Below are 23,245 nucleotides of genomic sequence, written 5' to 3'. Positions count from 1 at the left end.
GTCCTGGCACCTGGCTTGCCTTTATTGTCATATTTTTTTGTCTGTTTATTAATTCCCATCTTTTGAAAATATTGATGCAATCAGACCCTAAACAGGACTCCCCAGGCAATAAGCTTGTCTTTTATGATTTTGTATATCCATAAGTGCATTCATTTCCTATAGATGTTGTAAGTTTATGATTAACTGAAACCCTATTTCCAAGTTTATGAGCTTCACCTCACCACTGACCCAGTGTATTTTCTACACACTAATAACATAGTGAACATTCATATCAGTGTACATTTATTTAAAAAATCTTTTTAATGAGCAAAGACTTCTAAAGTCCTTGCATTATAAAATAACAGTTGGAATAATTCACACATGTTAAAAAATATTCTTAAAATGTAAATTGATTCAACCCCAAGTTTATTTTGACTTATCATGTCTTAGAATATGATAATTTGAAAAGATTTCAAATATGAATAGAACATTTCTAATATTAATAATTTAGAGTTTGTCTGTATAAACCAGTGTGCATGGCCTCATCACTACTACCTATGACTCACATTCAGAGCATTTTTTTTTCCAGAGCATTTTTTTAAAAATTTGAGAATTACGTATTTGCCAACCACACAAAGAGTTTACTTGGTGTACATACATAAAATACAGGTAGCTTTACCAGTCTTTTTGTAAATACGTTAATTAATTTACTCCAAAATCTTAGGTAGATTGATAAGGAAGCTTGTAATTAAGAAAAGTTCCCTTCTCACTGTTTGCTGACTTCTAATCTCAAACACAATTTACAGTAGTAAATTAATACAATGGAGATTTCTTTAAAATGCTCGTTTGGAATAAACATTATATCAAAAACATACATGGTATAAAACTTCAAAAAAAAAATAAAGCTGAAATCTTTTTGACAAGCTTTTCACTTTCCTTTGTCAAACCAGTCTCAACCCTGACTCCTCCCTTTCTGTAATTCTGCACTTTCTTTATGAAACCATTGACTGAGCTACTCTGTCACCCATACCCACCCCTGAGAGCTAAAGGATTTGGCTTGATTTATCTCTGTATTTGTTTTCAAAGCTCCTGGCAGTTGACAAAGATGTTTCACAGCTGTGCCTTAAGAGGTATGCTGTGGCCAACTGACCTGAACTGGTTCTGACTTGACCGCAGGAACACCTGTACGGATGAGCCCTGGAGATGCTGAAAACTGCCTTTGCTTCATCATTACGTTAAGATCTCTGCCCAAGGCGAGGACTTGTATACCCGCTAGGCGAAGTTCCTGCCACGTGCAGAGAAGCAAGGAAGACTGCACCCGCCCCAGTGGACTTCCGCTGCCCCTGGAACTCTCCGCCCCTTTTCTAGAACGCTGATAACCTGTCTGCCTTCCACTATCTCTTCAGTTCAGTTCAGTTCAGTTCAGTCGCTCAGTCGTATCCGGCTCTTTGCAACCCCAAGAATCGCAGCACACCAGGCCTCCCTCTTAAAAGTCCCTTATTCCTCTCATCTTGGGGAAGAAGTGTTTTTCTAGCATGAACTCTCCCTTCTTCATTTCCTGATGAAGGAATAAAGTTTCTGCTCTGCCATTCTGAAACTGGTTTTTGCTTTTTTTTCCTGATATTTGCAACTCCAGGCAAAGGACCCCCTGAGAAGTCACCAACCCGTTGGCGACCGGTAACACGGTTATTTCGGCCTGTGTGTCCCCACCTCTAGTGCAGCTGTCTTAGTTCTGGCCACCTTTAACTCTGCTTGATTTGCTGCTGCAGCCTTCCAAAGGGTTTCTCCATTTCTTTGCCTCTAACCTCCACTACCAAACTCCTAACCACAAACGTCCTCTAACATTTTGACAGATTTCTTTGTAAAATGAAAAGCTAGTTGTACCACTCTGCCACTTAAATCCTCCAACAGCTTTTCATTGTCCTCAGAATAGAGTGCAGACCTCTAAGGTTGGGACATGAGCCTTAGAGGACTTGGACCCCATTTATATCTTTGTCTCTGTAGGTCACTTAATAAGAATTTGAAAGGGGCTTCCCAGGTGGCTCAGTGGTAAAGAACCCACCTGCCAATGCAGGAGACGCAGGTGATGCAGGATGGATTCCTAGGTCAGGAAGATCCCCTGGAGAAGGAAATTTTGGCAGTCTGCTCCAGTATTCTTTCCTGGGAAATCCCAAGGACAGAGGAGCCTGGTAGGCTGCAGTCCACGGGGCCGCAAAGAGTCTGACACAACTTAGCGACTGAACACACACACACACACACACACACACACACACAAGCTTGAAGGGCAAGGAATGTAGCTTTCCCCCCACCCCCTTAACCTTTATGTTTTCATCGTCAGCTCAGTGCCAGGCAGAGAGTAGATGCTCAATTCATATTTGTTAAGGAGTTTCTGGCCTGATTCTGTGGTTCAAAACATATGCTCTCAATCTATGGAAGCTTCTATGAAGTAGACAAGTTTCCTGAATTCTCCATCAGACCATCTTTATTATTATTTCCTAAGCTTTCACTAACATTTGCTTCCTCACATTACAACACAATGCTTTCTTGACTCATGTAACTCAGTAACATTAGACCATAGCCAGGGGTTACTTCCCAGAGTATTGCCTTAAAACACGCCCCCTCCCCATCAAGTGAAAACCAGCTTTCCTTATGTTTCACGAGTAGAGTGTATTTAAAAATTAGTATATTTTGTTTTTAATGAACTTTGCTATTTAATTTTTGCTATTCTGATATAAAGAAGTAGCATTTTAAAGATATTTGCAAAACCCCAGAAAGTTGTTTTAACATTTAGCTTCTGCATAAAGAAACACATGAGTACTATTAAGTCAGGGAGGTTTTTAAGTTTTAAGTCTAGCTTCCCTAGTGATCTTGATTTTAGCTCTGAGCTACTTAGTTAACCATTCAGATGTTCTCTGAACCTCTCATCAGTAACCATTCTCCTTTTCTTGCCTGTTTAAGTAGTCCAGTAAAAATACCAATTATGAATCAGATAGTACTCAATTCTATCACGAAACAAATGTCATTGCTTGACATTGGGATCCACTGAATGAAAGGTGGAGATAAACATAATATAAGTGATGAGACAAACTAAATATGTTACACCATTAATGCAGAGAAATTATATACTTAGCATCTTTGACTATATTGTCACTAAATGATTATTACTTTTAAAATAATGTATTAATACATACTTCCATTTATTCATCTGTTCTTTAGCTGGAAATGTTTTCTTGAATCTTTTAAAATTATTTCTTGAGAAATATATGCCAAGTTCTGTTCAAGATAGTGGGCATACAGGGCCTGGTATCTAGGAGGGAGGATCTCTACTCTGATGGAGTTTATGTTCAGTGGATAGAGACAGACAAGAAATAGGAAACAAAATGTAGAAAAATAAAGTTTCAGAAATTGCTCACTACTATAAAATAAACAGACTTCCCTGGTGGCTCAGATGGTAAAGCATCTGCCTACAATGCAGGAGGCCTGGGTTTAATCCCTGGGTCGGGAAGATCCCCTGGAGAAGGATATGGCAAATAAAGTTAATAATTAAAATATGGCAATGTGAATAGGCAGGGAGAAGACAGCTTTAGTTAGGGTGATTCAGAAAAGTCATCTCTAAGGAAATAAAGGCTCTCAGTGGTAAGGACCTCATCAATGAGAAGGAGCTATGGGAAAATCTGGAGGAATAGTGAGATAGGAGAGACGAGTACAAGGGCTCTGACATGGAAATAAACATGCATATTCTCCTAAAAGGAAGGAATGGCATGACATTTTATGTAATGAATCTGTGCCTGGGCAAGAAATAATGATGGCTTGAATTAGAGTTTTAACACTGAAGATATTAAGTGGTTGAATTTGGTATATATTCTGGAGTTCCAACCAACAAGGCTTATGTGGGAGGTATGAAGACAAAAGAGGCACCTTGGGTTTTGACCTAGCTGTGTAAGTGGTGATTCCGTTTCTTGAAATGGAGAATATCAAGGAGAGTTCTCTTTGCAATTTATTTATTTTATATGGAATTTGAGAACTATATAATACATTCAAGAAGAACCGTCAAGGAGGAAGTTGAATACATGAATAGAAAACTCAAGAGCCAGGAGTAGAGTTTTCATCAAACATTTCCCTGTTGCCAGCTACTTTGTTCATCGACTTAAAGTTCATGAGAACTGTGGCCACCTGCATCAGTATGATATAGCTGGGAGGCCTAAAACCCGAGACCACCTGTGTCAACATGACAGATATTTGTTCCAGGAAACTTTCCTCAGAGAAGATCAAATCATAAGTCAATAAACAACTCCACTGTTTGCTTCAGGAAATCCACTGCAAATCAGACTGCGACAACAGTCTCCCTCGTCAAACCATCGTTTATTTAGGAAAACTCATCTCACCTCACTGTGCCCCCCAATCCTAAAGTTTTATTTCACAAAATTGCCCAATCTCAATCTCCCCACTTTGAAATACCAGCCGTGATTCCCTTGAGCCCAGACCTGTGTGTGCTTGTTCTCAGTCGTGTTCATTTGCAACTCCACGTGTGCCAGCAAGCTCTGTCCGTGGGATTTCCCAGGCAAAAAATACTGAAGTGGGTTGCCATTTTCTCCTCCAAAGGATTTTCATGACCCCCGGATCAAACCCACTTCTCTGTGTTTCCTGTTTGGTAGGCAGGTTCTTCACCACTCAGCCACCTGGGCAGCCCTCCAGACCTTCCAGATCCTATACAATCTTTCTCTGATGCCTCTGTCTTCGTTCTGCTGAGGAAGGCACTGTTCTCCCAACTGCAGCGACTTCAAATGAACTGAGTTCTGCTTTGTTAACAGTTTGATTGTATCTTGGAGTTCAAGATTCTTTCCTATTTTTACTCTCATGCTTTTAAAGTAAGTGTTAGTCCTGTAAATAAGTGTTTACCCACCTGTTATGAGACCTACCATTAGCAAAATGAGATTTTTGAAGTCAGGAGGACCGTTAGACTTATTCAAATCAATTTATTTTACAAACAAAACTGAAGCCAGAGCAATTGGAACTTGTCTAGTGTCACAGAGTGTAGCTTCTAGATTATGACATTGATAACTCCCAGTCTGGCAGTCTTTTTGGAAGAACATACAAGCTCATGTTGAGCAAGGTGAAATATATAATAATATAGCTTATTGTCTATAAACTTTCTAAGAAAGGAGAGAGTAGTCTGACTGTTTTGTTTTTGTTTGTAATTGCAATACTTCTGGAACACTTGCCCAGCTGGCTTGGACATCAAATGCATGGACTCATAAAGATATTCAGTTCAGTTCAATCACTCAGTCGTGTCCAACTCTTTGCGACCCCATGAACCACAGCACACCAGGCCTCCCTGTCCATCACCAACTCCCAGAGTCCACCCAAACCCATGTCCAATGAGTCAGGGATGCCATCCAACCATCTCATCCTCTGTTGTCCCCTTCTCCTCCTGCCCTCAATCTTTCCCAGCATCAGGGTCTTTTCAGATGAGTCAACTCTTTGCATGAGGTGACCAAAGTACTGGAGTTTCAGCTTCAGCGTCAGTCCTTCCAATGAACACCCAGGACTGATCTACTTTAGGATGGACTGGTTGGATCTCTTTGTAGTCCAAGGGACTCTCAAGAGTCTTCTCCAACACCACAGTTCAAAAGCATCAATTCTTCGGTGCTCAGCTTTCTTTATAGTCCAACTCTCACAGCCATACATGATCACTGGAAAAACCATAGCCTTGACTAGATGGACCTTTGTTGGCAAAGTAATGTCTCTGCTTTTTTTTTTCTTCATTTATTTTTATTAGTTGGAGGCTAATTACTTTACAATATTGTAGTGGTTTTTGTCATACATTGACATGAATCAGCCATGGATTTACATGTATTCCCCATCCCGATCCCCCCTCCCACCTCCCTCTCCACCTGATTCCTCTGGGTCTTCCCAGTGCTTTTTAATATGCTGTCTAGGTTGGTCATAACTTTCCTTCCAAGGAGTAAGTGTCTTTTAATTTCATGGCTGTAGTCACCATCTGCAGTGATTTTGGAGCCCAGAAAAATAAAGTCAGTCACTGTTTCCACTGCTTCCCCATCTATTTCCCATGAAGTGATGGGACCAGATACCATGATGTTACTTTTCTGAATGTTGAGTTTTAAGCCACCTTTTTCACTCTCCTCTTTCACTTTCATTAAGAGGCTCTTTAGTTCTTCCCTTTCTGCCATAAGGGTGGTGTCATCTGCATATCTGAGGTTATTGATATTTCTCCCGGCAGTCTTGATTCAAGCTTGTGCTTCCTTCAGCCCAGCATTTCTAATGATGCACTCTGCATATAAGTTAAATAAGCAAAATGACAATATACAGCCTTGATGTACTCCTTTTCCTATTTGGAACCAGTCTGTTGTTCCATGTCCAGTTCTAACTGTTGCCTCCTGACCTGCATAGAGGTTTCTCAAGAGGCAGATCAGGTGGTCTGGTATTCCCATCTCTTTCAGAATTTTCCACAGTTTAATAAATAATTAATAATTTAAAGATATTAGTAAATCTTAATTTACATTTGTCAAAAATTCAGATTTTGAAAGTTCATTAATTAGCAAAAATATATAGAAACATCTGCTTCCAAATCATACAATTACTGATGTAGCTGCAGTTTTCTTCTAATCTAAATACAGAAGAAAGGAATGAAGACAAAAATAACCCATCTTATTGAATCAATTGTATATCTTTCTAAGAGAGCAGGATTTGACCTGCAAAACATTCAAGAAATTAGAATACTCAAGCTAAGGGTATCTTTGAAGACGTTGAACTATACAAAACTGTTATGGGTACATCTTCTCAATTTTGAATGAAATCTGATAAACACTGGAAAATCTCAAGCATTTTCCATCAAAATATTGTACCATTGCCGTGCATACCTGTGACATTTTCTTCTCCTCATTCCTTTATTTCAGAAATTGCTTCTGCCCACTTCATCCATATTATGTCATTATGCCCCATAATGACTCCAGGCCTTTATGGCTTCAAGGCTCCCTGTCTATGCAATAATTGATTAGTCGGGGCTGGACATCTGGCCTGTGTTGGGCTACTGGGCCAATGAGCTGGAGACCCCAGAGAGTTAAGTCCACCTCTCATTGCCTGGATTGTGAATGTATAAAACTCAGGAGCTGCTGTGAGCTGTGCTCTGCCATTTGCCCCAAGGAGCAAAGGAAGCCACATTTCTGCTTGAATGCTCGTTCTCTAGTGTCTCTGAGCCCAAGTATTAAGGGTGCGTGAAGCTGTTCAAGTCAATATGCACTTACCCACCCTAATTACCAAATTAATACCAGCCATTTAAAAAGAAAAGAAAGGAAACACTGCCAAATATCTGCCCTATCCTTCATACCCTGGAACCAAGGCAGTTAATTATCATTTTACATTATCCCTGTGCCAGGCACTGTTCTAAGCACTTTATATGCAATTGTCCTATTTCAACCTTATTGCAAGGCTGTGAGAAAAGTACTTTTACTATCCTCATTTTATAGCTGAGCAAGGGGAGGCTTCCCTGGTGGCTCAGTGGTAAAGAACCCACCTGCCAATGCAGGAGTCACGTGTTCGACCCCTGGGTCAGGAAGATCTCCTTGAGAAGGAAATGACAGCCCACTCCAGTATCCTTGCCTGGAAAATCCCATGGACAGGGGAGTCTGCAGGCTACAGTCCATGGGATCACAAAAGAGCTGGACACAGCTACAACAATAGCAACAAAGAGAGGCACAGAAGCTTGGGCGATAGAGCCAGAGCTCAGTCTAGGCAGTCTGACTCTAGAACCTGGAATCATAAGCAGAAGGTTATGCTGCCTTTCAATGAGAGAAACATAGCCAACTTTGTATTGTAAATAGCCTTCCCTGGGGAGATAGAAAGTAAATAGTAAAAAACATGGAATGTCAGGTGATGTTAATAAGTACTATGAAGAAATGAAAAGCAAAGGATAAGACAGAGCAGACCAGAAAGTAGGACTTGGGGGCAGTTGTATTACAAGGAAGGTTTCAGTGAGAAAGGAAGGTTTCGGTGAGAAATGAGAGCCAAGGAAGGTTTCAGTGAGGAAAGAAGGTTTCGGTGAGAAATGAAAGCCAAGGAAGGTTTCAGTGAGAAAGGAAGGTTTCAGTGAGAAATGAAAGCCAAGGAAGGTTTCGGTGAGAAATGAAGGTCAAGGAAGGTTTCAGTGAGAAATGGTGTCTGAACAAAGGCCTGAAAGAAGGTAGAGAGCAGGCCAGGCAGATGCCTGAACACAGAGCTTCCAGACAGAGAGGTCAGGAGTACAAGCGGCTCTAAGTGAGAGTGTGCTGAGTATGATCAGTGGCAAGCGTGGAGGCAGGAGAGATCAGGAAGAGGAAGTGAGAGGGGAGGTTCGGACGCTACTGGGAGATCAGGGCAGATTAATGCGGCCTGAAACCCTAAGGGCCCTGGCTTTAACTCTGAAAGAGAGGGACAGTCCTCGCAGGATTTTGAGCAAAGGGATCGCATGATCTGACTTGTTTTTTATTAAGATTGTCCTCACTGCTGTGTTGAGGATAGATGTAGGGGGAAAGAGCAAAAGTGAAGAGATTAGCTGGGTAGAGGCAAGAGACAGAGGAAGCTTGAAACAGGGTGATGGCAGTGTTGAGATGTGGTGGGAGTCTTGACACACTTTTAGTTTAGAGCCAGCAAGATTTGATGATGGACCGAGTGTAAGAGAAGGGTGTGAGATGGAGATGGAGATGACTCCAGTTTTGACCTGAGCGATGAGAAACACTGGGCTGGATGAAGCACAAGCTGGAATCAAGATTGCCGGGAGAAATATCAATAACCTCAGATATACAGATGACACCACACTTATGGCAGAAAGTGAAGGAGAACTAAAGAGCCTCTTGATGAAAGTGAAAGAGGAGAGTGAAAAAGTTGGCTTAAAGCTAAACATTCAGAAAACTAAGATCATGGCATCTGGTCCCATCACTTCATGGAAAATAGATGGGGAAACAGTGGAAATAGTGACAGACTTGAATTTGGGGGCTCCAAAATCACTGCAGATGGTGACTGTAGCCATGAAATTAAAAGATGCTTGCTCCTTGGAAAAAAATTATGACCAACCTAGATAGCATGTTAAAAAGCAGAGACATTACTTTTCCAACAAAGGTCCATCTAGTCAAGGCTATGGTTTTTCCAGTGGTCATATATGGATGTGAGAGTTGGACTATTAAGAAAGCTGAGCACTGAAGAATTGATGCTTTTGAACTGTGGTGTTGGAAAAGACTCTTGAGAGTCCCTTGGACTGCAAGGAGTTTCAACCAGTCAGTCCTAAAGGAAATCAGTCCTGAATATTCACTGGAAGGACTGATGCTGAAGCTAATACTCCAATACTCTGGCCACCTGATGTGAAGAACTGACTTCTTCAGGGAAGTCGGAAAAGACCCTGATGCTGCGAAAGATTGAAGGTGGGAGGAGAAGGGGACGACAGAGGATGAGATGGCTGGATGGCATCACCGACTCAATGGACATGAGTTTGAGTAAACTCCAGGAGTTAGTGATGGAGAGGGAAGCCTGGAGTGCTGCAGTCCATGAGGTCACAAAGAGTCAGACACAACTGAGCGACTGAACTGAACTGAACTGAAAATGCATATTCATGTGGGGGCTTCAGCGGAGGAGAATTCAGCATTAATTTGGGGCAAAGGTCAACAGAGCATTACCTGATTGAAGTCAGGAGGGTCAGAAAAGTTCATCAGGTCAGGTTCCTGTTGACCTGGTGGTTGAATTCCTGAGAAGGGTTAAATCCTTCAGATCATCTAAAGAAAGTGCTTCAGGCTAATCTTTACTATTGAAACCAAACTGGGAGCTTACAACTGATTTTTTATCTTTGCTATTGTTACTTGTCATCTGATAGTTTTTTTTCTTTATTCCCTGAAGATGATTATTATTGAGATCTGTTTAAGGGCAAGCATTGTGGCAGGCTTAGATCACAAAATGGTTTAGGCCAAAAATGTTTTCTCTTATGTCGAGAAATCTGTCTGATTCTTTTTCTTCAGGGGCCCCTACCTTATCTGCTTACACTGAGTGAATATAGATAGTGAAGAAATCTGAATACTAAGCTCTGCGATATTTCATCTAAAAAGAAAAAATGTTGCTCAATCCTATCTGACTCTCTGACTCCATGGATGTAGACCACCAGGATCCTCTGTCCATGGAATTCTCTAGGCAAGAATACTGGAGCAGGTAGCTATTCCCTTCTCCAGATCTTCCCAGTCAAACCTGGATCTTCTGCATTGTGAGAAAATTCTTTACCATTTGAACCATCAGGGAAGCCCTGTTTTGTCTGAAAAAGGGCATTAAAACTAAGAGAATTTTTTACAAAATTGTAAGAGATTAAGGGGGAAGGACTACATTATTTTTCAAAAGTATAAAGCTTTTAGGGTTGATACCTGCATAGCTGGGGCAGTTCTCCCTACCAGGATGAGGCACTTTTATAGACATTAGAAGCAGAGACCCTTGTGGTTGTACAGACATCTGCACTGTTTCATTCTAGCTTTGTCCTCCAGGATTTAAAAAAAGAAGAAAGAAAGAATTCAATAAAATGCTGAAACCATAGTTGGGAACTTCTGTGGCTGAAAGAGTTTGGGTTGCATAAATAAGACCATGAGATAGAGCCTTTGTCTTCCCATGAGTAAATATCACTCAGACTTAACACTATCGGATGCAGCAAATTACAGCAAGATGAGACTGAAAAGCATTCAGTCTGATTGATCTTTTTCGGAATGGTTTCAATATAGGATTGATGAGTGCAAGATATGTGTATATTGGTTTGGGGTGGAGTGCAGAAGATAGATTTAAATGGATAATTTGAAAGTGAGAAAAGTGAAACTAGAAAATATATAACTTCCATCTTTCAAAAGCTTATCTAGGTGTTAAGAATCATTTTCAAAAAAAAGTAAAATCAAGACTTTCATTATACAAAGTGATGAGATGTCAAAGATTATTATATATCTTTAATGAGAAAATTATAAAGAAGTCACAACCGATTTGAAGTCAGAGAACCAAAAATTTATACTAAGTAAAAGAATATTGAGAGGAGAGTGAAAAAGTTGGCTTAAAGCTCAACAACATTCAGAAAACTAAGATCATTGCATCTGGTCCCATCACTTCATGGGAAATAGATGGGGAAACAGTGGCAACAGTGGCTGACTTTATTTTTTTGGGCTCCAAAATCACTGCAGATGGTGAATGCAGCCATGAAATTAAAAGACGCTTACTCCTTGGAAGGAAAGTTATGACCAACCTAGACAGCATATTAAAAAGCAGAGACATTACTTTGCCAACAAAGGTCTGTGTAGGCAAGGCTATGGTTTTTCCAGTGGTCATGTATGGATATGAGAGTTGGATTATAAAGAAGGCTGAGCGCCGAAGAATTGATGCTTTTGAACTGTGGTGTTGGAGAAGACTCTTGAGAGTCCCTTGGACTGCAAGGAGATCCAGCCAGTCCATCCTAAAGGAAATCAGCCCTGAATATTCACTGGAAGGACTGATGTTGAAGCTGAAACTCCAATACTTTGGCCACCTGATGCGAAGAGCTGACTCCTTGGAAAAGACCCTGATGCTGAGAAAGATTGAAGGTAGGAGAAGGGGATGACAGAGGACAAGATGGTTGGATGGAATCACCAACTCAATGGACATTAGTTTGAGTAAGCTCCAGGAGGTGGTGATGGAGAGGGAAGCCTGGCGTGCTGCAGTCCATGGGGTCGCAAAGAGTCAGACACAACTGAGCGAGTGAACTGAACTGATGGGGATGGGAGGGTTGGGGAGGTTGGGGAGTTGGGAAGAATATGGTTTTCAGCCCACCAGAGAGAAGTTATTTGTATCACTATAGACAAGACTTAGTCACACTGACCTTATTTATTTCCTTTGAATATGTTCCTGTAAGTGGAATTACTGAAATCAAAGATATGAACTTTTCAAGAACTCTCTAAAGCTAAGCAGCTCCCAAGAAGATTGTTTCCATTTATATTAATACTTCCATCAGAATATATAAAATGCCTATTGCCCTGCACCCTAGAATGTATCAAATATTAGCAAGTCAATATTATTTATGGAAGACACTAACTAAAGTCACCACAAAGCATCAGAATAGTAAGCTCCCAAAACAAAACTGTTTTGACTAATTTGCCTTCATTATGAGAGAAGACACTAGTGAAGCCTCTCAGTCTAAATACAAATGGGCTATACTAGCACAGTGTGATATGATGCAATTTAACTCCAGACCAAAACTTTTTATCTTATCTTTATAAAAGTCTTAGTTTTTAGAAAACTTAGATACAAAAGAAAATAAAATATCAGTGTAAACCATATTTAAAAGACAATATGTTGCATCAGAGACTTGATAAAAAAAAAAATTTTAGTGTGTACAACCTTCAGAAGGAAGCATGGATGTTCAGGAAACAAATTGTGCAAATTAATTCCATGTGCAGTCACAGAATAATCATTTCATGTTATTAGACTTTAATGTGTGGGGGTGGTTGTTGTTCAGTCACTAAATTGTGTCCAACTCTTTGTGACCGCATAAACTATAGCATGCCAAGCTTTCCTGTCCTTTGCTATCTCCAAGAGTTTGCTCTAACTCATGTCCATTGAGTTGGTGATGCTGTCCAACCATCTCATCCTCTGTTGCCCCCTTCTCCTTTTGCCTTCAATCTTTCCCAGCATCAAGGCCTTTCTCAATGAGTCAGCTCTTTGCATAAGGTGGCCAAAGTACTGGAGCTTCAGTTTCAGCATCAGTCCTTCCAGTGAATATGCAGGGCTGATTTCCTTTAGGATTGATTGGTTTGATCTCCTTGCTGTCCAAGATGGGGAAGAGATAGATTCTTGCTTTCCTGTGGTGGTTTGGTTCTAGTTTGGTTATGTTTTATTACTTGTGCCAGGTTCTTTATATGTATTATCTCCAACGGTCACTAACTTTGGCAAGGAGGATTTCGGTTTTTTTGTTTTCATTTTATAGACAAGGAATCAGATTGAGCAGTAAAAGGTAAATTCAATATTTGAGCCCAGATTTGTCTGACGACAGAGCTGGCATCATTCCACCAGGCTAGAGCCACTCTCAGAGAGATACAGTAAGGTTTCAAATTGAATCTGAAATTGTATTTCAAATGGGGAGCCATTGAAAAAGTACATATGAAGCACCTGCTGAGTGCTGAGACTTGTCTGACTGAGGATGGAGAATTAACACAACAGTTTATTTTGCAATGACCTGTTTTAACCAAATATATATTAAAATGATAGATATTAAGTATAATGAAGAAAAATAAAGGAAAATAAAGGAATCAGAGTGACAGAGAGCACTATTTTCGGTAGGTGGTCAGAGAAGACCTCTCTGAAGAAGCAGTACTAGAGTAGGGACATGGATAAAAGTGAATGAGTCGTGCCGCAGGTCTAGGGGAATAAGAACAGCAGATACAAAAGCTGTAAGTAGGGGCCAGCTCGGTGAGCTCAAGGAAGGGTACAGTGTACTAGTGCTGTGTGACCTCAGAAGAGCCAGCGAAGGTCGCTGCAGCTCAGATCATCCCGGGCTTGTGGGCCTTGCTAAGGACTTTGTGAAGTTTTATAAGGACCTTGTTAAGATCGATATTGTGATTAGAAGTGTATCAGGCTCCCCAGGTGGCGCGGTGGTAGAGAACCTGCCTGCCAATGCAGGAGACATAAGAGATGCCGGGGAGGAGGGCACGGCAACCCACTGCAATATTCTTGCCTGGAGAATCCCAAGGACAGGGGAGGCCGGCGGCCTACAGGTCACAGAGTGGCAAAGAGTCAGTCATGACTGAGCGTGTACACACACAGAGAAATGTACCAGTCCCAGGAAACAGACGCTCACTATTTAATTCGGAAGAGACTGGGGGACTTGCTCGGTGGTACAGTGGGTGGGAACCCCTCTGCCAGTGCAGGGCTCTCGGGCTCTGTCCCCGCGTGGGAAGATCCCACCCGCCGCCGAGCGCCCCAGCCCGCCCCTGTTGCTGCAACTACTGCATGCTCGGGCGCAGAGCCTGCACCCTACGAGGGCAGAAGCCGCTGCCACGGGGAACCCGTGCAGAACAGCCAAGGGCAACCCTCGCTCCACAACTGCAGAAGGCCCAGGCCGTCAACGACAGCCCAGGGCATCCAAAAATAAATACGTTTTAAAACATGCACTCTAGGGGCCAAACAGAAGACGCACTGCTAAAGGTTATAGCAGTAGCTTAGGTAAGAGATATATACACAGCCTTAGACTAGAGTGGTGACCACAAAAAAGTAAGGGACAGTAAAAATTACATATTTTGTAAGTAGAGCTTATAGGATTTGCTGATGGATATAAGGTATAATAAAAGTAAGGAATCTAGGATGCCTTCAGGATTTTGACCTAAACACCTGGATCAATAACAGTGATGTAGACCAATAACACTGGGAAACACTCCCGTTTATCTCAAGCAATAAAGAAAATCTCAAAATTGTTATAGCAGTACCTGGCTCGCAGCTAATGTTCAGTTGGTAGTAGCTATTTTGTAAAAACTAAAATATTTGCCTAATTCCTTGAAGTTGAGGTCACTGAGGATGAAACTGGATATTTATGAATGGTAGTCTTCCAGGTAGAGACAGCAAGACATCCAAAATCTGGTATCCTAGCCCAGCTACTTACCAAAGCCGCAGTAACCACCACTAGGTTGCAAGTGAAAGTGTTCCTCTATCAGTTGCATCTGACTCTTTGCAACCCCATGGACTACAGCCCGCCAGGCTCCTCTGTCCATGGAATTCTCTAGGCAACAGCACTGAAGCAGGTTGCTATTCCCATCTCCGGGGATCTCCCTGACCCAGGAATTGAGCCCCAAATCATTCCATATTCATGTCTGGAGCTGTGGATCTAAGCACCAGTGGAAGTTGGTGCCTCAGTTGAATCAAGACCGTTCCTTTTGCCGGAATTGGAGGAAGGCCTAGAGAGCGTGGGAGATGTCTCAGACTAGCAGGAGAGGATGGACTTGCCCAGAGTTTGGCACTAACACATGGATTTCCATGAGACAGAATTCACAGAGACTCTAATGTGGAATCTAAAAAGAGGAGAATCCAAAAGGAGAAACACAAAAAGGGGGAAACACACAAGTACAAAAACATTTCCCCCACAGGATCTTAATAGGAGCTAACATTAAGTATTAAACACCGCTGAGAGATTTTCACATGCCACCTCCTAATCCGCACAGCAGTCTGTGAGGTAAGGGTTATGTCTGGTGAGCCATCTCGATCCTAGAAGAGATCAGCTTTCTGGGGTGTGAATGCCCCTGGCCCCAGTGGAGTGTTTACTCTGCTCAGGACAGCGACCTGTTGAGTTCTGCATGCCTGCGTACGCTCAGTCATGTCCAGTTCTTTGCGACCCCGTCGACTGCAGCCCACCAGGCTCCTCTGTCCATGGGATTTACTAGGCAAGAATTCTGGCATAGGTTGCCATTTCCTATGCCAGAGGATCTTCCTGACCTAGGGATTGAATCTGTGTCTCTTGTGTCTCCTGCTTTGGCAGTCGGATTCCTTACCAACTGTGTCATCTGGGAAGCCCACAAAGTAAGGATTATGATCCTCATTTAATAGATAAGGAATTGAGGTGTAAGGGCTCATGGCATTACATATCCTATTCAAATACACTCTCACCAGAGACCTATATCAGTATTGGGGATGGATTGTATTGGAGGGCAACATAAAGGCAGGACATGGCAGTGGTTTTTGTGGGAGAGACATTAGGTTAACCTAGTGTGCCAACATCACTAAGAAATAATTTACAGACGCCTCTTATATTGGCTAAGGTAACACTAGCTGCCATAACAAACCTCAAAATGTACAATAGCTCAAACACAGTGGACATTTATTTCTCGAATACAGAAATCCAGAATAAGTGTTCCTGATGACAGATGGCTCTCCTCTAATTGCTAGCCCATCCTGTGGCTCCTTCATCTTCAACTCATATCTTCCAAGGCTGCCGTGTTCACCTCCATCAAACCAGAAGAAGGGAAAAGAACATGAGAAGGTCTTATGGACCAGTCCTGGAGGTATCAGTTCAGTTCAGCTCAGTTCAGTAGTGTCCGACTCTTTGTGACCCCATGAATCGCAGCATGCCAGGCCTCCCTGTCCATCATCAACTCCTGGAGTTTACTGAAACTCATGTCCATCGAGTCAGTGATGCCATCCAGCCATCTCATCCTCTGTCGTCCCCTTCTCCTCCTGCCCCCAATCCCTCCCAGCATCAGGGTCTTTTCCAACGAGTCAACTCTTCACATGAGGTGACCAAAGTATTGGAGTTTCAGCTTCAGCATCAGTCCTTCCAATGAACACCCAGGACTGATCTCCTTTAGGATGGACTGGTTGGATCTCCTTGCAGTCAAGGGACTCTCAAGAGTCTTCTCTAACACCACAGTTCAAAAGCATCTATTCTTGAGTGTTCAGCTTTCTTTATAGTACAACTCTCACATCCATACATGACCACTGGAAAAACCATATCCTTGACTAGATGGACCTTTGTTGACAAAGTAATGTCTCTGCTTTTTAATATGCTATCTAGGTTGGTCATAACTTTCCTTCCAAGGAGTAAGTATCTTTTAATTTCATGGCTGCAATCACCATCTGCACGGATTTTGGAGCCCCCCAAAATAAAGTCTGTCACTGATTCCACTGTTTCTCCATCTATTTGACATGAAGTGATGGGACTGGATGCCATAATCTTAGTTTTCCGAATGTTGGGCTTTAAGCCAACTTTTTCACTCTCCTCTTTCACTTTCATCAAGAGGCTTTTTAGTTCCTCTTCACTTTCTGCCATAAAGGTGGTGTCAGCTGCATATCTGAGGTTATTGATATTTCTCCCAGCAATCTTGATTCCAGCTTGTGCTTCTTCCAGCCCAGCATTTCTCATGATGTATTCTGCATATAAGTTAAACAAACAGGGTGACAATATACAGCCTTGACGTACTCCTTTTCCTGTTTGGAACCAGTCTGTTTTCCATGTCCAGTTCTAACTGTTGCTTCCTGACCTGCATATAGATTTCTCAAGAGGCAGGTCAGGTGGTCTTGTATACCTCACCTCAACTCAGTTATCAGCTAGAACTCAGTCATGTAGCTACATGTAAGTGCAAAAGAGACAGAGAAATGTTGTCTAGCTAAATGCCCAGCCAGCCTGCCTGTCACAATTGGTCTTATCCACGACATGATTTCTCTCAATTTATTCTCAAAAGGAAACCAGATGCCCATCAGCAGACGAATGGATGAGGAAGCTGTGGTACATATACACCATGGAATATTACTCGGCCATTAAAAAGAATTCATTTGAATCACTTCTAATGAGATGGATGAAACTGGAGCCCATTATACAGAGCGAAGTAAGCCAGAAAGATAAAGACCATTACAGTATACTAACACATATATATGGACTTTAGAAAGATGGTAACGATAACCCTATATGCAAAACAGAAAAAGAGACTCAGATGTATGAAACAGACTTGTGGACTCTGGGAGAAGGCGAGGGTGGGATGTTTCAGGAGAACAGCATTGAAACATGTATATTATCTAGGGTGAAACGGATAACCAGCTCAGGTTGGGTACATGAGACAAGTGCTCGGGCCTGGTGCACTGGGAAGATCCAGAGGGATCGGGTGGAGAGGGAGGTGGGAGGGGGGACTGGGATGGGGAGTACATGTAAATCCATGGCTAAGTCATATCAATGTATAACAAAAACTACTGTAATGATGTAAAGTAATTAGCCTCCAACTAATAAAAATTTGAAAAAAAAAAAAAAAAAAAGGAAACCAGAAGTTTAGTTTGGGGATAACCGTGCTTTCTTTCTCAGGTAAAAGTTACATCTAGGTCAGATGGACTACATGACTTTTCCTTCACATTCAGTTTGCTTACAGAGAAGTGCTACATTTATTTCTTCAAGCTCTTAAAATAAATTGTTCTTTGATGATGTTGTCCATGTCTTTTCCCATTACTTTCTTTTTTTTAGTACTTTAATAGTGCATTACATCTTGCAGAAAGTTGTAAAGCTTTCATGTTGTAAAGATGCCTTTAAACCTTAATTGATAAAACATTTAGAATTTTGTTGAAAGTGTTAATCACACAGTCATGCCTGACTCTTTGTGACCCCATGGCTGAGGCCGCCAGGTTCCTCTGTCCATGGAGTTCTCCAGTCAAGAATACTGGAGTGGGTAGCCATTCCCTTCATCAGAGGATCTTCCCAACTCAGGGGTCGAACACCAGTCTCTTGCATTGCAGGCAGATTCTTTACCATCTGAGCCACCAGGGAAGCCCATAAATCTTGTTAAGTTTATCTAATTTATTGATTCCTAAAATTTTGTGCCCTGATGTGGGCAAATACACAATAATGTCATATTCAGCATGACAATTTACATATTAATGAATATTCAGTTCAGTCACTCAGTTGTGTCCGACTCTTCGTGACCCCATGGACTGCAGCACACCAGGCTTCCCTGTTCATCACCAACTCCCAGAGCTTGCTTAAACTCATGTCCATCAAGTCAATGATGCCATCCAACCATCTCATCCTCTGTCGTCCCCTTCTCCTGCCTTCAGTCTTTCCCAGCATCAGGGTCTTCTCTAATGAGTCAGTTCTACACATCAGGTGACCAAAGTATTGGAGTTTCAGCTTCAGCATCGGTCCTTCCAATGAGTATTTATGGTTGATTGTCTTAAGGATTGGCTGGTTTGATCTCCTTGCAGTCCAAGGGACCCTCAAGAGTTCCAACACTACAGTTCAAAATGAAGAATATTAGGTGCTAAGTCCTAATGATGATATCCTTATAGAATCTCATTAGATTTTGCTTCAGTTTTCAACAATGTCCCTTTATCTTCTCTACGTTCCAAACATTTCCCTGTTGTAACTTTGATTTTCACAAAGGATTCTGCCTCACATTCCAATGCCTGGGGTATTCCCAGCACCACCAAGCAGTTCTCAGACATCGGCCTGGTGTCCTGTAATTCAGCTCAGTTCTGACACTGTATACTGGAGAAGGTATCATTCACAGGTTATGACCTCAGTCCTACAAGACTGCCCCTCCCCACGCCAATATTTTTCTCCATAGTGTCTTCATATAGTATGAACACAACTGAAAAGACACCAATTTACTCTTATTTTTTATTTTAGCTACCAACATTTCTGAAAACATCAAACCACATGAAAATATCTTCCCGTAGCACTGCCAAAGCATCCATTCATCCAACAACAATGAAAATTCATAGTCTTATAGGTAGCAAGTCATAAACAAACCGTTACAGTGCTTTGATCTAAAACAAAATAGACTGCCACTTATTTCTCCAGCAAAAATGAGTTTTTTCAGGATCAACAAACAATTGCAACTTGGGCATCTGCAGTCACGGTGAGCCATATGCAAATCCCCCATAGCACAGAGAGGAGGACTCCTTTGTAAACAGGAAAAGGAAGTCGGGTGGGCTACAGGAAACAGTCCACTGGAGGAATTTACACTTTGAAGTGTAGTGGCTTTCTGTTGGCTGAGTTGTGACCGCTTCTCATTGGCTGACCTCTCGCCAGGCAGGAAGAGCCTGCTGGGCCCTGCTGTCACCGTAGATGATGGGCGCTCCCTCTTCTACTCTCTGAAATCTACTGTAATTGAGATGTCTGTTTGTTAATTTTTACATTGCCAAGAGCTAAAGTACACTCATGAATAAAGTGTGAAGGTAGGATTAGAGACACTGATCAACTCATCTTAGAAAAGTCAAAGATAGCTGGATAAAGGAATTGACAATTGAGATTTTAGGTTGTAGAGATGGGGAAAGATTTCCAGCCATAGAAAACAACATAAGAAAAGGCAAGGGTTTGTGCTTTAGGGCAACAGGCATTAGGAAAAACAAAATCTTCAATGTTTCAACCAATCACTGCTGAGTGGTATGTTGCTGGGTAAAATCAAAATGCAATTAGAAAAGCATTAGGGTTATTTTTCCTAATCTAACAATCTCCTAAAAGATCTTGAATCCAAATGGGCAATCTCTCATTCCACGAAATCTTCATATTTTTGTTGCATACCTACATAATTAATTGGGTATGGGTTCTCTGGTGATGCAAGGTATTTGACCAGCAGCTGAAGGACTGACTGCATCTACAACATTTCTTCTCTCTTCTTTTCAGCATGATTTCTTTGGTGTCACATAAAATATGAACCAGAATCAAAGGTTTCCCCACACTCATTACATTAGTAATATTTTACTCATATGGCTTCAATAATTAAGACCTGATTTTTGGCTGAAAGATCTTTCTTTGTTATAAAAATGTGGTTACTGCCTTATATGAACTCTTTGATATTTAATTTAAACCAATAAATAATGAATACAAAAAGGGGCTTCTTTTGCAGTCCAGTGGTTAAGACTCCATGTTCCTAATGCAGGGGGCATGGGTTCTATCCCTGTTAGGGGAGCTAAGACTCTGCATGCCACATGGTGTGGCTAAAAAAAGAAAAAAAAAAGTGAATATAAAGTGAGGCATGTTTGGGGATTAGGTTTGCGGGGGGATACATATTGTGATTCAGTATGTTTCAATGTTTTGTCTGTGGCGATCTGGTCCTGAAAGTATTCACTTTTACACAGGAGTCTACAGAATCAGGATGATACTAAAATGGAGTCTAACACTGAACCTTGGAGAAACTTTGATGTCTTTTCTCTCAGCCGCTGCAGTTCCTCTAGTGCATAGAGCTTGATGACAAGAGCACAGATTTGGTGTCAGCCTCCATTTGCCAGGGCTTCCATGGTGGCTAAGCTGGCAAAGAAAACAGTTGTCAAATATAAAAGGGACAAGTTACATGTCTTTTCTCAAGAAGGACAAAAAATAACAACACTGCAATCTCTCAAAAGAAAATGCAACCAATTTACTTCCTTGTAAATAGAAATAAGGAACAAAGAGTAAAGAGATCTTCTTACCTTTACCCGAGATACAATGAAATATGAAAGAACTCAGAAAAGTCAGGGAAGTTTTATGGTAAGCTCATTGGAATTTTCCATCTCATGTTCCTTAGAGGATTGGCAGTAAGTATTTCCTAATGGACTTCTTTCTCCTTTTGCATATTTATGGCTATTTCTATTCATAATGAATACATATATGCATTCTTTTCTTATTAAAAATGTTCCCTATACTTGAGCAGGCTTCTTCAACCAGACTTCAGGCAGAACTTGGATGTAGAAATGGATCGGCTCCAATGTCCTCACTGCCCCTTTTTACATAGAAACAGACTCTCTGAGCCTTCCTTTTTCTCCCTTTAATCAAAAACTGATTTCATAGAAACATGGAATTAGGATGGTGTTTGCCAGGGCTGCAGGGAGTAGGAAATGAGGTGACAGTTCAAAGCAAATTTTATTATGAAAAGAAGGTACTGCATGATGACTATAGTCATTTAATATGGTTCTGTATACTTGGAAGTTACTGAGAGTAGATTTTAATCATTTCACCACAAACACATGCACACACACACTTAATTACTTTAACTACATGAGATGACAGATGTGTTACTTATCTTGATCTTGGTAACTGCTCCACAATGTATATGTACATCAAATCATAACATTGTACACTTTACATGTACACTATTGTATTTGTCATTTATTTCTCAGCAAAATTAAAAAGCTGTAAAGAAAAGAATACAGCTGTAGTTATTTGTCATTTTCAAACTAGAGTTAATGGGCTACATTCCCTGAGAGTATCTGCATCTTCTTACCTGTTGCTTTAATAGTCATTGCAGAAATAAAAGCTGTCTCTTTGATGATGACGTCTTCCAATGTCTCGAATTTCATGCATCAGAAAAATCAGGATTCTGAGACTTTGAAAATGTTTGTTCTGACCTTTGTAGGGGGTGTGAGAAGTACAGTCACCCCAACATGGTATCACACTGCACATAAAGCCCAGCACCGGCTCAGCCCCTGCTGCGCTTAGCATCTGAATGGCCTGTCATCTGGTCCTCCTCTTTCACATTTGTGAGGACACTCTCACAGGGAGGAAGTCTTTAGGATCTCAGAACTAGTGGTCCTAGGTAGGATCGGGGGAGGGAGGCTCCAGGGGGAGGGCAAACCTGTGAACACAGAGCTGACTCACTTCGCTGTTCGGCAGAAATGAACACAATGCTGTGAAGCAGTCATCCTCAAAAAACAGAAAAACAAGCCTAGTGGTCAGCGTTTTTCTTCTGTTCCATACTATTTATTCACAGATACAAATCACCTTATCAATAAAATCTCTCAAGGGAGTGGGAATAAGCATCCTCTCAGCACACAGATGGCAGGGCGCAGTGGGCAAGTTGGAGCTAGTATAGGCTTATGGACAACCTGATATACCTGGGGATCTTCTTAAAGCAAAAGAATATGCAATTAAGAATAAAATGTTAGCAAATACCTACTTATAATAAGAAAGGATACCACAACGTATTATACATTTTTAAAAGCTGAAAAATACTACAAATATTATAAAATACAAAAAATATAATATTCTTACTATTTTTAATTATCTGCTTGATCCACCTGTTATTCTATCCTACCTTTTTGACCACACACTATTTAATCATCTCTTCATATAATATTTTATACTCTTTCAATGGGAGAGAATTGCAAAGCAATTTGATCTTTCTCCAAACATAGTTGAGCAAAGTTTATTTTTATTATAGTTTTTAAAAAATTTCTTTCAGTTTTATAATTCTTTATTAGTGATATTTATACATTAATTTGTAAATTATATGTATAAATTTTTAGGATTGCTGTCTAATTTGGGAAAACCTCAGTCAAGTTTCTTTCATGTATGAGTTATAAGCTTCTCAAGGCATTTACATTTTGTTGAACAATGGCTAATTTTAAATATTCTTAAACTGATGACAGCCATTAACCAGTTTGTGATCAATATTGTCACTGTAGTTGTGCACGTGAGTTTTGTGTTTGTTTTTTTTTTCCATAGATATCAACATCTCGTTTTGTATCTGTCTGGGTCCAATCAGGAGAGAAGTCACACCGTAATTTGATAGGAAAGTTTAATAAAAGACATAAAGAGAATGAATAAATATATGCTATTCCTAAATGCCTTGGATCCATTCCACACCGCATTTTGGCCTCTGTTCTTTGACTAGCCCAGGAGTTGAAAATTCCTCAGAATTCAGAAACAGGTAAGTCTGACAAGTGGGAGCAGCACCTCTGGCATGAAAGGAGGGCTCATGAAGGAAAAAAACGTTGCCTGTTGAAAGGAACGCCATTGCCACACAGAAATACCCACTCAGCCTAATTGTATCTTTTGATTTTTCAAGAGAAG

At 41.0% G+C, this 23,245-nt stretch overlaps 1 long non-coding RNA gene across 1 annotated transcript in view; it reads left to right on the top strand.

Moving 5' to 3' along the window:
* The window catches only part of LOC139030794 (uncharacterized), a 53,404-nt gene extending 31,679 nt beyond the window's left edge, over positions 1-21,725 (top strand). The window contains exon 3 of the long non-coding RNA XR_011483177.1: positions 20,557-21,725. This is a non-coding gene — a long non-coding RNA (uncharacterized lncRNA). The remainder of the gene's footprint in view (positions 1-20,556) is intronic.
* The last annotated feature ends 1,520 nt before the right edge of the window (positions 21,726-23,245 follow it).

Source organism: Odocoileus virginianus, chromosome 24, assembly GCF_023699985.2.
Source record: "Odocoileus virginianus isolate 20LAN1187 ecotype Illinois chromosome 24, Ovbor_1.2, whole genome shotgun sequence".
Taxonomy (NCBI): domain Eukaryota; kingdom Metazoa; phylum Chordata; class Mammalia; order Artiodactyla; family Cervidae; genus Odocoileus; species Odocoileus virginianus.
The sequence above is the reverse complement of the archived record's forward strand: the minus strand, read 5'-3'. Positions and strand labels throughout refer to the sequence as shown.